The 8,486-nt window shown below is 37.5% G+C and overlaps 1 non-coding gene across 1 annotated transcript; it reads right to left on the bottom strand.

Annotated features, from left to right (window-relative positions):
* Positions 1-6,393: 6,393 nt before the first annotated feature.
* LOC136234452 (small nucleolar RNA R71) lies at positions 6,394-6,500 on the bottom strand. The gene has a single exon (XR_010691335.1). It is a non-coding gene; the product is annotated as a small nucleolar RNA R71 (small nucleolar RNA).
* Between the last annotated feature and the right edge of the window lie 1,986 nt (positions 6,501-8,486).

Here is an 8,486-nt window from a genome sequence, read left to right as displayed (position 1 = left end):
GTTGGAGCATGTTTGGGACAACGGAAAGATAAGAATTTTCAACCGATATACTTTGCTAGTAGGACGTTGAATGAAGCACAACAAAATTATACAACAACCGAAAAGGAGCTACTAGCAATTGTTTTCGCTTTTGATAAATTTCGTTCTTATCTTGTGCTCTCTAAAGTTATTGTTTACACTGATCATTCTGCACTAAAATATCTCTTATCTAAACAGGATGCAAAACCAAGATTGATAAGATGGGTTCTCCTACTCCAGGAATTTGATTTGGAGATACGAGACACGAAAGGGGTAGCTAATGTGGTTGCCGATCACCTTTCACGATTGGAGTCTGAACCACATAAAACCGACGTGCAAAGAGAGATCAATGAGTTCTTTCCAGATGAATCACTGTTTAGCGTATCAACATTACCATGGTTCACCGACTTCACAAACTTTCAAGCAGGTAATATACTTCCTCACGGGCTCACATACCAACAAAGACGTAAGTTCTTCGCCGATGCAAAACACTATCTATGGGATGAGCCTTTCCTTTTTAGGGTTTGTGGAGACAATGTAATTCATAGGTGTATTCCAGAAGAAGAGGTAAGATCTATACTTGAGTTTTGTCACTCACGTGAACCCGGTGGCCACCACGGTCCAAACTGTACGGCTGCCAAAGTCTTACAATGTGGGTTTTATTGGCCTACGATCTTTAAAGATGCATATGCGTTCGTAAAATCTTGCGATAAGTGCCAACGAACGGGTAACATATCACGTAGACACGAAATGCCCCTATCGAGTATATTGGTTTGTGAAATTTTTGATGTGTGGGGCATTGATTTTATGGGTCCTTTTCCGAATTCATTTGGTAACCAATTTGTGCTTGTTGCAGTTGATTACGTATCCAAATGGGTAGAGGCGATTGCTTCACCTACTAATGATGCTCGGGTGGTTACGAAGTTCCTAAAGAAAAACATCTTCACTAGATTCGGAACACCCCGAGCAATCATTAGTGATGGTGGCACGCACTTTTGCAACAAGCAATTTGACCAATTATTGGCGAAATACGGAGTCACCCATCGGGTAGCCACCCCATATCATCCCCAAGCAAGTGGTCAAGTTGAAATATCAAACCGGGAATTAAAGAACATTTTAGAAAAAACGGTAAATTCATCCCGAAAGGATTGGTCGATTAAGTTAGACGATGCGTTGTGGGCCTATAGGACGGCTTTTAAAACCCCTATAGGTGCCTCACCATATCGTCTAGTTTTCGGAAAAGCATGCCATCTACCCGTAGAGCTAGAACACAAGTCGTTTTGGGCTCTAAAGTTTTTAAATTTTGATATATGTTCTGCAGGAGAAAAATGTTTGATGCAGCTCAACGAACTCGATGAATTCCGCCTTTCGTCATATGAAAACGCGAAATTATATAAAGAACAGACTAAACGTTGGCATGACAAGCATATCATTCCACGAACATTCAAACTGGGGGATAAAGTTCTTCTATACAACTCTCGGTTACGAATTTTTCCCGGTAAGTTGAAGTCGAGATGGCACGGGCCGTATGAAGTAACCGAAACATTCCCTTCGGGAGTGGTCGCGGTTCAACGAGAAGGTGTGGCACCATTCAAAGTAAACGGACAACGAGTGAAACTATACGAGGCCGGAGACACAAACATGAACGATTCCGTCGTATACCTCAATGCCCCGACCACGAGCAACTAGCCACTCAATAACGTCGAGCTGATCGACGTTAAACTTAGCGCTTGTCGGGAGGCAACCCGATATTTCTAACCTCTTTATCTCAACTTTCACTCTTACTTTTATAATATATATTTATTTCAATTTTATTTTCATTTTGTTTTTCGTCTTTAAAAAAAAAAAAAAGGGGGGCTACAGGTACACCTCGTCGAGGTGTACACACCTCGTCGAAGTGTAAAGTTCCAGAGACTTTGCAAGTCTCTGGAACTCCTCACCTCGACGAGGTGAACATCACCTCGTCGAAGTGTAAAGTTCCAGAGACTTTGCAAGTCTCTGGAACTCCTCACCTCGACGAGGTGAACATCACCTCGTCGAAGTGTAAAGTTCCAGAGACTTTGCAAGTCTCTAGAACTCATCACCTCGACGAGGTGGGTGATTAGGAGGGCTTAATGCCCCACTTTTGTTCTCTTCCTTATTTCTAACTTCTTCTCTCTTCTTTTGCAGCACAGCCGTCCATCCCTCCATCCATCTCGGGCGACTTTTCCAGCGATAACCTCCATTAAGCATTTAATTTCTACCTCCGATCAACCCCACACACTATAATCCTCACAGTTGCCTTCGACAGGGAGTCCTTCTATCCTTTACTTTCTACTTTAGTGTTAGTTTTTATTTCGAATTTCGGGACTAAATGCTACACTAATGGGGGATGTGAGTTAAGGATAGAACGTTATTTTTATTTTTTCTTTTATTGTTATTTTCGTACTTTTGTTTCAGTCGTGTGACGTACCTCTAATTTTAATGTTGTTTTACACTTTATTTTTACTTTGGTGTTATTTTGTACCTTATTTTCACCACCTTTATTTTTCTCTTTATTTTTACTATCTTTATTTAGCTTTTAAATAAATATTTTTGTTAAATAATTTTGAATAAAAACCCCACTCTAAAGTTTTGCTTTAATCAAACAAGAAAATCAAACAAAATTTTGTCTAGAATAAATGTTAAATTTTGATAGGATGAAACTTTATTTGAAAATCTTAAATTTTGTAAACGAATTTGGACTATTTTGAATACGTAAATTTTTTTGATTTCACTCAGTATTTAACAAATCGACATTTACATTTTGAGGAATAAAATTGAGTTAATTGGCACACATTACCTTTCCAAAGTGAGTTTTTGAGCCTAATTTAAAAAGCATTCACTAATGCTTCATTTTTTTTTCTCACCAGTGTTCCATAATTACACGAAACTTGAGAATTTGCATCAAATACCGGTCAAAACCTCACGCGTCTAGCTCAAAACACGACATGATTAAGGCCTTCCTTGTTTTACCCCCACATTTCATACTCAAAATGATAGCCCACCTTAAACATATTTTCCGTCGTTCACCCCTTCGAGCCTAAACATTCCATTCATTTCACCACGTTACAAGTCGCATTCCCTTCATAAATACCATTTTTGTTCCCCCTAAATTTATGGGTAATTAGTAACCAATATGCTTGAGATGATGATTCACAATAAATACGAAATTCAGACAAACACTTCTACCGATATATAACGGTTATACCTCTCTATTTTCGTATATTTCATACTTTCTATATATATATATACATATAAATAAAATTCATATTGATATTTATATATATAAAGTCAAAAAAAAGAGAAAAAAAAATATATATATATATAAATAAAAATATATAGTATCATATATATAAATAAAAATAAAAGAGAGATTTCCATTACAAAATTTTGAATTTCTGAAAGAGAAAATCTCTCTTGAGAATCTATCAAATAATTACCCGTGAATTTATTTACCCACAAATTTCATTTTCTCCATACCTTTACCCTCAACCAATGTTACAACCCGTTAAAGACCTTTTGATCGTGTTTATAGTCAGTCGTGTTTGGTAAAGATTTGGATGACCATGCAAATTTTTAATAGTTAGTGTTTTTATCGGATTTGAGCGAAAATTTAATGCCCTAAACACTTGAGCGTAAGAGTGACTTCCATGTGAGGTGTTTAAATTGGTTTAATTTTGTTCAACATAATGAAAAATATCGGTTTGGAAAATAAGAGTGTAAAAACAAATCATTTTATCCAAAGAATTAGTCCGAGATTTGAATATAGAATTTTTGCTCATTTTCGATTGAAATAATTCCTGTCTTTACGTTAGCTTATTCGACGATAAATTTTGTTTTCAGCTTTTCTTTGCTTGAGGACAAGCAAAGCTTAAGTTTGGGGGTGTTGTTATCATCGTAATTTATAGCATTTTTAGTATTTAATTACTAGTTATTTTGTACCATTTTAATAAATTTTAATAATGGTTTTTGTATATTTTCTTCATTTTATGTATCTAAGCCAATTTGTGTGTTTTCTAGGCACTTTCACAAGGTTTTCGGCACAAATAACCAAGTCGGGGCTTAAGGCGGCAACTAGGGAGTAAAAGGGACCAGAAAAAGGAGTTTTAGTGACACCCAGCGTGCACTTCGTCGCGGATAGGTGCTGTAAAATAAAGTCCAATTGTTCGCACTAGGACAGATTTGACACATTGTCGTATTTTCAACTTATCTCCCTCATACGGACTCGGATTGAGGCGATTCAAAATGCGTTGGAAAGCTAAGAGAAAGATGAACAAATGTCTAATAATAATCATCTCCAAATTCGAAGTGCATCAGGCCCAGAAAATTATCCAAAGTTGATGAATATGTTGAAGCCTAAGATTCCTTTGACATTTCAACTCCTAAATTATTAAAATCTTCCCCCATGCTCTCTTAAATGCTAAATTCAGATGATAAGGAGTGGGAGGCCATAAGGATGACTTGGTATTTGGAATTTTGTGTACCATTTTACTATAAAAGGAGGCCTTGGGTGCCATTTGAAGACACACTAAGCTTAGGCTTAATTCCTCCCTCTATAATGTTATTTTGTTGATTCTTCTCCTTAAGAATCAGTTATTTGTGTTGTTGTTATTGTTGTTAGAGTGTTGTTTGTGCAAAAGTTCATCTAATAAAAGTAAGTTTCAAGTTACCGAAGAAGTTCGTTCGGTAATCGTCATTACGGTTTCTTCTAAACTTTAATCTCTTTTATTAACATGAACTCTATTATCTATCTTTCTAAAGTGTGTTTTAATCTAATGATGGGCTAAACCCCTCTTAACTAAGGCTAAAAGTGGATCTTAACCTTAATTATGTGGTAATTACGTTTAACCTATTTAAGTTATCTTTATCCTTTTTGAGAACTAACTTATGATTCTTAATGCTTGTAGGAGATGGGCCAACTCTCTACTTGGATATAATTAATCGTTTATATTGACCGTGATTAAATTGATTAATCGAAATTCATAAGTTGGACCTAATGACCATTTAGTGTGGCTTATTGGTTTTCCAAGGTTTTTCATGAATCTTATTACAAATCTTTAATTTATTACTTGAGCCGGACCAAGGGAAAGTAATAAATCGAAGGTTTGGAAATAAGAAAACTTAATGCTTCTTTGGATTAATTACTTGAGCCGGACCAAGGGAAAGTAATTAATCGAAAGTTTAGAACTAATTACTCAAGCGGTTTTTCTTGAATCTTAAGTAATCACTTTAGCCAGACCAAGGTAAAGTAGGTTAAAAAGGTTTAGATTTAATCTTGTTACAAATCTTAGATTTATTACTTGAGCCGGACCAAGGGAAAGTAATAAATCGAAGGTTTGGAACTAAGAAAACTTAATGCTTCTCTTGATTAATTACTTGATCCGGACCAAGGGAAAGTAATTAGTCGAGAGTTTAGAACCGATCTCGAGAACTATTAGTTAATAAGAAAAATCGCCATGTTAAAAAGGATAAAACAACTTTAAAGGGGTTAAGTGTTATTACCAAGCAAAGAGGTTAAGTGAAGCTAGAAGCCTTAGTTTCTTTTATTATAAGTAATCTCTCACTTAATTTGTGTAATTTTTATTTCATTTCTTGCTTAAGTCTTAGTTTGGTTGTCCAACAAACTCTACATTTCGGTTGTTTAAATAATAGATAGTAAGCAAAGAGATTAGTACTTATAATCACCATCCTCGTGGGAACGATACTCTACTTTCACTTTATTACTTGATACACGACTAAGGTACACTTGCCTTCACATGCACGTATATGTAAAACGCGCATCAAGTTTTTGGCGCCGTTGCCGGGGATAGTAGAATTATAATATTAATCTAGTCGAGCTTCTATTAATTTAGACGTTTTATTTTCCTTTTTTTGTTGTTTTATGAACACAAGAACTTTAAGTTGGCCTTTATTATTGCCCGATCCTGAAATTGAGCGTACTTTCCACAGGAACTTGGCTAATCGAAGAGCAAACATGGCGCAAGAGGAACGTTCCATCATGGATCTACTCACTCCAAACCGTTTGGACATGAATTCAAGTATCGTGGAACCTACCATTGGAGCAAACAACTTCGAGATCAAGCCGGCAATGATCCAACTTATACAAAACTCCGGTCAATTTGGCGGAGATCCGAAAGAAGATCCAAACTCCCATTTAAATAAATTTGTTAAACATTGTTCTATGCTTAAGCAAAATGGGGTCCACCAGAAGCTATTAAACTAAAATTGTTTTCTTTTTCTTTAAGGGATGATGCAGCTGACTGGTTGGATTCTCTCGAGGCCGGATTCATTGGAATATGGGATGAGTTAGTTAAGAAATTCTTAGCTAAGTACTTCCCTCCATCTAAAACGGCGATGTACAAAAACGAGATAAGTTCTTTTCGCCAAACCGAGAGAGAGAGATTATATGATGCGTGGGAGCGATTCCGTCGACTATTGAAGAAATGCCCACATCATGGATTTGAGAAGTGGCAACAGGTTAGTATTTTCTATAATGGTTTATCTTCCGCTAACTGTGCCACAATTGATTCCGCCGCAGGTGGAAACATCCTTAAGAAGACCCAAACGAAGGCTTATGATTTAATCCAAGAATTGGCGGAAAGGTGCTCTCATTGGCAAGTGGAGAAAAACCTCGAAACAAGAGCGGGAACATATTTGGTTGATTCGTCATCAAGATCCAGCATTGATGAGTTAAATAAAAAATTGGATCTATTAATGGCTAATTTGAACCAAAATAATTTGTGTGATTTATGTGGTTTAAGTGGACATAAGAGTGAGGATTGTCAAGCGGCAAACCCATTTCTTGGGGATACCGCTAGTGCAAACTTTGTGGGAAATTTTAAGCAATCTAATCCTTATTCCAACACATACAATAATGGTTGGAGAAATCACCCTAATTTCTCATGGACTAATAATCAAAATGTGCAAAATCCGCAAAGACCTCCACCGGATTTAATCCTAATGAAAAGAGAAATGTTGGTGATGAAGCTTCGGCTATTGTAACAATTCTTGCAAAAATGGAATCTCGTCTTGCAGGTATGGAGGAGTGGAAGAGAAATCAAGAGACGTTTACAAAAGGCTTGAAAAATTCCGGGCGCGGACGCCGGGCGTTAAATATTTTAACTAATAATAATTTTTCACCGGTCCTAAACTATTTGTAAGAGTCGCCACCAATCAAAACTAAGGTGTGATTGGACACCGAAATTGAGTGTAATCTTAATGGATAAGTGGTCTGCGAAATAAAAATTTTAGGTTCGTTTGTCGATTACGTATAGGGAAGAAAATCTTGGATAATCACCCTATCCCGCCCAAAGATTGGTACTAAAAAATGTGATTTCATTTTACACTTATTTGATTTATCTCCTTTTATATGTATTTTTATAACAAAAGTGTATAATACTAGACCATTTAATTTGACCGATTAGATACCCCTATAACATAGACGTGTAATTTAGGTCGTTTTATTTCGATTAACTTTGTTTTGGTCGTCTTTCATACCCCTATAGTATAGGCGCATGAATTGAGGCGTTTTGCATTAATTAACTTTATTTTGACCGACTTTCACGCCCCTATAGCATAGGCACATGAATTAGGTCGTTTGATTTCGATTCATTTTATTTTGACTGACTTTCACGCCCCTATAGCATGGGCACATGAATTGGGTCGTTTGATTTCGATTAGCTTGGTTTTGACCGACTTCCACGCCCCTATAGCGTAGGCACATGAATTAGGTCGTTTTATTTCGATTAGCTTGGTTTTGACCGACTTTCACGCCCCTATAGCATAGGCACATGAATTAGGTCGTTTGATTTCGATTATCTTTGTTTGGATCGTCTTTTATAACTGATAGGGGTCAAAAAACCCTATCTTTGGGTACGGTTTTAGGACGAGTTTTAGAGTTATTTAGTTAATAAGCGAGCAATTCTCGCATTTAAATGCTTTTGTGTGAGTAAGTTAGAAATTGGAAACGTTCTATTTACTTTTCGCCGTTTAGGCTCGTTTTGTGATCAATTTAGGCAAATACGGCCGAAATAACATGCATAGTATAATTCCGTTATCTTTTGAAGCTAATTGGTCCGTCAAAAGTCGCACCAAATGAAGCGTTTACTCAAAATAAGCGATTGACGGATCAATTTAGCTTTTGGACTAATGTTATCTGGAGTTTCTATACGTGCGCAGGTGTAAATTCGGGCGAAAAAGGACATCGAGGTTGTTCGGCACGCTTCGGGAGCATTCCGGGCGAAAACGCTCGACGAGCAGGGCCCCGTGGGCCATTTCTGCTCGCCGAGCAGGCCCCTGGAGGCCCACTCGCCGAGTAGGCCGCTAGAGGCCTGCTCGGCGAGCAGGAGCCTGCTCGCCGAGTAGGAGCCTGCTCGGCGAGCAGCCCTGCTCGGCGAGCAGCCCTGCTCGGCGAGCAGCCCTGCTCGGCGAGCAGCCCTGCAGGAATT

Source organism: Euphorbia lathyris, chromosome 6 (genome assembly GCF_963576675.1).
Source record: "Euphorbia lathyris chromosome 6, ddEupLath1.1, whole genome shotgun sequence".
NCBI lineage: Eukaryota > Viridiplantae > Streptophyta > Magnoliopsida > Malpighiales > Euphorbiaceae > Euphorbia > Euphorbia lathyris.
The sequence above is the reverse complement of the archived record's forward strand: the minus strand, read 5'-3'. Positions and strand labels throughout refer to the sequence as shown.